At 40.3% G+C, this 6,449-nt stretch overlaps 2 non-coding genes across 2 annotated transcripts; one reads left to right on the forward strand and one right to left on the reverse strand.

The window, feature by feature from the left end:
- The first annotated feature begins 3,679 nt into the window (after nucleotides 1-3,679).
- trnal-uaa (transfer RNA leucine (anticodon UAA)) lies at nucleotides 3,680-3,762 on the forward strand. Its single transcript has one exon. It is a non-coding gene; the product is annotated as a tRNA-Leu (tRNA).
- Nucleotides 3,763-6,330: 2,568 nt separating this feature from the next.
- On the reverse strand, nucleotides 6,331-6,449 carry LOC146548012 (5S ribosomal RNA). The gene has a single exon (XR_014890986.1). It is a non-coding gene; the product is annotated as a 5S ribosomal RNA (ribosomal RNA).

Consider the following 6,449-nt stretch of genomic DNA (forward strand, 5'->3'; position numbering starts at 1 on the left):
CTCTCACCACATATCCAACCTGATATCATGACCAGCAGCTTTTTTGCAGCTGTGGCTCCAGCAAACATCAGCTGATACTAGAAATTAATATTAAATAAATTCTAACAACAGCTGATCAAGCTTAAACGTGCTGCTGTTGATTAGTGCGACATCCGCTGGTTTCCTCTTTCTGGCGCAAAGTGGGCGATAAACAAACAAGAGAGAAAAGCCGATCAGCTGATCATTGATCAGTTTCATGATTGAAGAAGCAACAGGAGAGGCAGGGGGAGAGAATGAGAGAAGAAGAGACAGCTGCAGCGTAAAGACAGAATAACTCCAGCTTTGTGTCTTTTTTTCATTCTAGCTGAAGTACGGGACAAACTGTTTTCCTTTTCAGCTCAATACGAAACACATAATATTTTCTCTGAATGCGGGACGATTCAGTTTTTTACAGGACGGTTGGAAACTCTAATAACTAACCTTATGAATAAACTAAAGTTCACTATCAGTAACATCAAAGTACCACCCAGCTGTATAGAAACTCCGTCATGCTAGCTAGCACGCAGTAGGAGTTATTGTAACTGACAGTAAAAAGTCAGCATAACGAAAATAAACTCCACCTAAACTTGGTTTATATCTGACCCAGATAGACTGCAGGTCATAAGTTCTTACCTGAAGTTCAGTTCACCTGACACTCGGACCGGCAGCCGCCTTCGGTCTCTCCTCCTCCTGCCTCCTCCTCCTGCCTCCCCTTTCCATCATCCACCTGCTGGCCTCTGTGGAAGCTCCGCCATAGCCACCACTAAACAACTGATTTATTCTTACACATCAGCCATCATTTGGCCAATCCACCACCTTTCATTGTTTATACTGTTATAAAAAAAACGAACAAAAATCATCCCCCCATAAAAACGAAAAATCACCACCGGCATATCAGGATGGCCAGTCCAACTATGGTCGTGCCATCAGTTAACCCGGCACGCGTGCTCAGGGTTCCCGACCCGTGCACTAGGTTATGCGGTTGACGCCACGTTTGCATGTTTTACTGACCTTTTTGTCGAGTAGCTAGATAGGCCTTTTTGTTTTACATTTTATTTTATTTAGGCACAGGGAAGCTATTGACCTCTTTTTGTTTTATTATTTTTTTGGTTTGGCTCAACCACCCAGTCCTCCTCCCCCCACCTTTTTGTTTTGTTAAGTTTGGCTATCAAGGCAAACAATCAAGCAAGAAAACTAAACTAGGAAACATCAGTTACTATAAGAATAAAACAATAGCATTAGCAACATTGAAAAATCCACCAACGCAAAACACTGGGACAAAGACTCAGAACTATGACACACAGACACTGACAGTGTTCTTGTTAATGCTCTGCCTCCTCTGGATCTTATTTAGTTAGCCAAAGTGGACGGCAGTCTTTCATATTCTGATATTATTAATAGTTTACCTGTATTAGACTCTTTCAGTCCACCTGAATCACACAAAACAACATGTTACAAGCTGTTTTGCTGCTGGCTCAGTAAATTTGAATTTGGTGCATGTTACATCTCTCTGTTCAGATATGATGTTGTACTCATTTTTTCCTTTATTCAAATAAGAGCAGTTATTGTTCATTTGATCAAATGCTGCTCAATCATCCGTGTAATGAAAACTTTGATTCTGTTCATGTCACGATCCTGAGTCTTTTGACCCAGCGTTTTGAGTTTGAGTTTATTTCTATGTTTAAGTCCATTGTTCATCTCTATTATGCCTGTCATTACAGTTCTTTGTTATTAGCAGTGTAGGGACTAACGCGTTATTAAGTAACGCGTTACAGTAACTACGTTATTATTGTGGTAACGAGCACGGTAACTCTTTATTATGCCAAAATCAGGAACGCCTTAATCGTTACTGGGATTTGGATAGGGTCTTTATTCGTTACTTTGCGTGTTGCGTTCGACTTACCTCGGAAATCGAAACACGGACCTGACAACGATGTCTCGCTGGAGTAAACGGCGATCTGGTTAGCCTCGTCAGAGAAGTTGGGATTTCAATATGCATGGCAATGCCCTCAAAAACTGTTGTTTTGCTGGCCCTCTACAAAAATAAATTACTATTAAACACATATGCAGCCATAGCTGCACTCGGTGGGCCGATGGTGATTTTTCGTTTTTATGGGCAAAGTTTTTTTTTCTTTTCTTTTGTTTTTTGTATAAACAATGAAAGGTGGTGGATTGGCCAGATGCTGGCAGATGTGTAAAAATAACTCAATTGTTTGGTGGTGGCTATGGCGGAGCTTCCACAGATTCAGTAACATTAGCAAGTGGTGGAGGCCAGCAGGTGGATGAGGGAACAAGAGAAAGGGGAGGCAGGAGGACAGACCCGAGGCGGCCGCCGATCCGAGTGTCAGGTGAACTGAACTTCAGGTAAGAAGCTATGACCTGCAGTCTATCTGGGTCAGATATGAACCAAGTTTAGGTGGAGTTTATTTTCATTGTGCTGACTTTTTACTGTCAGTTACAATAGACTCTGCGCACCTTAGCATATGCTACTTCCGGTGGGGAAACTCCTGTGGGGCACTTCGTTTCCGGTGTGATATTCGCGTCTTGTTTAAGGTTGGATTTTCCAAAAACAGTCAACCAAATGGACGAATCAAGCGGTGATTTACATTTCTCAAGGTGTCTTGGTCATTTACCGAATATATATGTAGATGATGTTCATCAACTTGCCGATATTTTTCCATCGCGCCTCAGAGCAAAAGAGAGAAAGGACTGAAATTTCTCAGTATTTTTATATAGAGTCCCCTCGTTTATCGCAGGTGTTACGTTCTAAAAACAACCAGCGAGAGGTGAAATCTGCGAAGTAGCCAGCTTTATTTTTTACAATTATTTTAGATTTTTTAAGGCTGTAAAACCCGTCACTACACACTTTATACACTTTTCTCAGACAGGCATGAACAGTTTCACACTTTTCTCTCTTGTTTCCATTATAGAATGAAACCAAAGATCAAAACCTGTTTTCAGTCCCAGTGCTTGTGTACAGTTAAAAAATTAAAACAACAATCATCTCTGCAGCTTATCGGAGACACTCTTGTGATTCTGTTGTAGAGCAGAGCTTCAGCTCAGTGATTCATGAGTCTGAAAGCTCCAGGATGACAAAAATACACCAACATCATTCCTCACTTTACTTTCTGGACAAAGATGCGGTTACACAAGAAAAACTGCTGATGTGTGAAGATTTATACTCAAATTATATTCTTGTTTTTGTATCTTGTATGTGTTAGTTGAAGTTTTCAAATAAAAAAAAATCTTTTACTTCAAATGATCTTAAGAGACTGTGTGCGCTCTGTGAATCCAACACTGAGCCGTTAAAAACAAAAATGTATCATTTTATTTGTATTACTATGGGGAAAAAAAGCCATTTTGAAGCTGTAATTATTTTCTAATGTCTGACAGGCGTGTTCGGGTCAGTGTGGCTGTGAGGAACAGGCCTCTTGTTGATGCTGTAATACAGTATTTTTTTATATTTTGACCTTGTAGTCTCCAAACTGCACAAACCTATTTTTTAAATAAAAGCTGTTGCACACGTTCTTCTCTCTGCCAAAGCAACACTGTCCTGTTAATAGGATTTATTTTATTCATATATAACTTTGTAAAAAGCATTTTAATGCTGTGAGTAATGATTTTACCGCTGGGTGACTGTTACGCGGCTCCGCTCAGTCAGACCAGGATGGCCGAGTGGTGAAGGCGTTGGACTTAAGCTTCAATGGATATGTGTCCACGTGGGTTCAAACTCCACTCCTGGTAGAGAAATAAACCTGTAGCCAGTGTACAAATGATCCAGAGGGACTGGAGAAGATTGTGTCTGTTTTCTTAGGAGTGACAAAGCCACACGGACATTTGGATGTGCTGAAAATTCATGTGGATGTGTCCTGTTGAATACAAAAATGGCTGTGGTGTGGAGGATGATCCAATCCAACATTATTTATAAAGCACTTTAAAGTACCCAGCTTTACTTACTTACAGTAAATAAGTTAAAAAAAAAACAGTAGAATAAAACAAAACAGAATAAAATAAAACACATAGTAAAGATTAAAACAGCCCTATATTAAAAAAACAAGACAGAACAGCATATAATCAACTAAAACAACTAACATAAAAATAAACTAAAACTGACATCTTACAAGGTGTCAAAGGTCGGAGTGAAGAGATGAGTTTTCAGGAGTGATTTAAAAATATGCTGAGAAGAGATCTGTCTAATCTCTAAAGGAAGATCGTTCCACAGTTTGGGAGATGCTGCAGCAAAAGCACGATGTCCTCTAAGTTTACACTCAGTCCTGGGTACATTCGGGAACAGCTGACCAGCTGACGTATAAGGCTGTAGCAGCTCAGAGAGATAAGATGGGGCTAGGCCATGGAGGGCTTTAAAAGCAAATAAAAGAATTTTAAAATGAATCCTATGAAATGGGCAGCCACTGAAGTGAAGCTGAAATAAGGGAGATGTGCTCAAACTCTTCGAGTGGCAGTTAAAAGACGACCTGCAGCATTTTGCACCCTCTGTAGATGAAGCACGGACCCCCACATAAAGTGCATTAAAGTAATCCAGCCGAGTGCTAACAATGGCATGGATAACTGTCTCAAAGTGCTGCCGCGAAAGAATTGGCTTCATTTTAGCAGCTGCCTTAATCTGACTGTCAAGCTTCAGTTCAGAGTTCACTATGACCCCCAGGTTTGTGACAGCTGGCTTATCAGTCACTTTAATTTTAAAACTGTGTAATTTTAAAATTGTGTATATACTGTATACTCTGTGCATTTATTATCTCACTCTTATTGCCTGTTTATGCCCTTTCCTTATCTTCAACGTCATGCTGCTCTGTTGTATCATAATTGCCCCTTGATGATAAATAAAGTCTTTCTCATTCTGATTGTGATTCTCTGATTATACTGGGCCAAGGTATCTAAATTCACATTGGGGGTCTCAGTGGGGCTACCAAAAACCATCACCTTAGTCTTTTTGTCACTGAATTTTAAAAAGTTAAGAGACATCCAAGCCTTCATGTCATCAAGACACTGAGGTAATGGCTGTACGGAATATGTGCCCTTTTTCTTTATAGGGACATAGATCTGACAGTCATCAGCAAAAAAGTGAAATGCAATGCCGTATTTTCCCAGCATAGAACCAAGAGGGAGCAGATGCAAAGAAATGAGGAGGGGGCTGAGAACTGAGGCCTGTGGGACACCACTCAAGAGAGGAGCAGAAGATGACACATGGTCACAGAGAGTTGTCTTCTACTGAGGCTGAAATAAGTTCATGTAGTTTTTTTAAATTTCCACTGAACAGTCTATTACAGTGTCACAACTAAGCATATGCATAGGAACTGTCGTGGTTCGAATTTTTGAGGAAGAGACATACAACTGAAAGTCCATAGTGGGTCAACACAAATGATTTTATTAAAACACATATATGTGGTGAAGATGGGCTCTGCAAAACATCACGCTCAATCTCCCGCCTGACAATAGGTGGGTGTGATATTTATACTTATGATGACCAGTAACTCGTGTCACCGCAGATGAAAAACAACATGCCTGTTCCAGTAATTCTATGTCAGGAGATATTCTAAAACAGAACAGTTCCTTTCTCAGTTCCTCCACCGCCTCCCAGATGCATCCTGTTATTACACTTTTCTAGACTTACACAACATTTGCAATCAGTTTACCCAGACAGACTATGTGTCTGTGTTGTTAACCTCAGTGCATGACCTCACTCAACAAACAAAGACATTTTAGAAGTATACTTCCTGACTCCGTTTGAGTCATCTGTTACCAGGCAAACTCCAATGCAGCAGGCTGCTGAATGCACACAGGCAATATGTGAAAGATTATTATGTGCTTATGCTAACACCTGAAATACAGACTTTAATATAACATCACCAGTTTCAATAAATGTGTCAATGAAATGACAACAATGATCAATCATAAATGATGCAACAGTAATAATAAGGATTATGAATGTAACATAATATTTCACTCTGATAGAACTTAAACACTTTAATTGAGAATAATAGAAATTTTCCATTCCATTCCATTATCCATGTCTCATGCAGATGAACTCAACACTTCCTTCACTTTGTGCCTTCACAAGTCTGTCAGATCTGTGTATTTATATGAATGTGATGTGGTGTGAGGTGCTGTATTAGGTTTTATGGCTGTTACTGTCAAAAGGAAATATTCCCTATGAGAGGTCTGTAATTAGCACCTGGGAAATGGTCAGCGAGTCGCTTTTGTGCTTAAAAGAAAGCAGGAAGAAACTAGAGAGAGAAGGAAGGAGTAGTGACAGTTTTAGCGCCCTCTGCAGTTTGTGTGTGTAAGTGCAAAAGCTTACAGCACCTGGTATTCCCAGGCGGTCTCCCATCCAAGTACTGACCAGGCCCGACCCTGCTTAGCTTCCGAGATCAGACGAGATCGGGCGTGTTCAGGGTGGTATGGCCGTAAGC

This window comes from Mchenga conophoros, linkage group LG23 (genome assembly GCF_057382185.1).
Source record: "Mchenga conophoros isolate Kocher_MC1m ecotype Shallow Benthic linkage group LG23, M_conophoros_male_GT1.1, whole genome shotgun sequence".
Lineage (NCBI taxonomy): Eukaryota > Metazoa > Chordata > Actinopteri > Cichliformes > Cichlidae > Mchenga > Mchenga conophoros.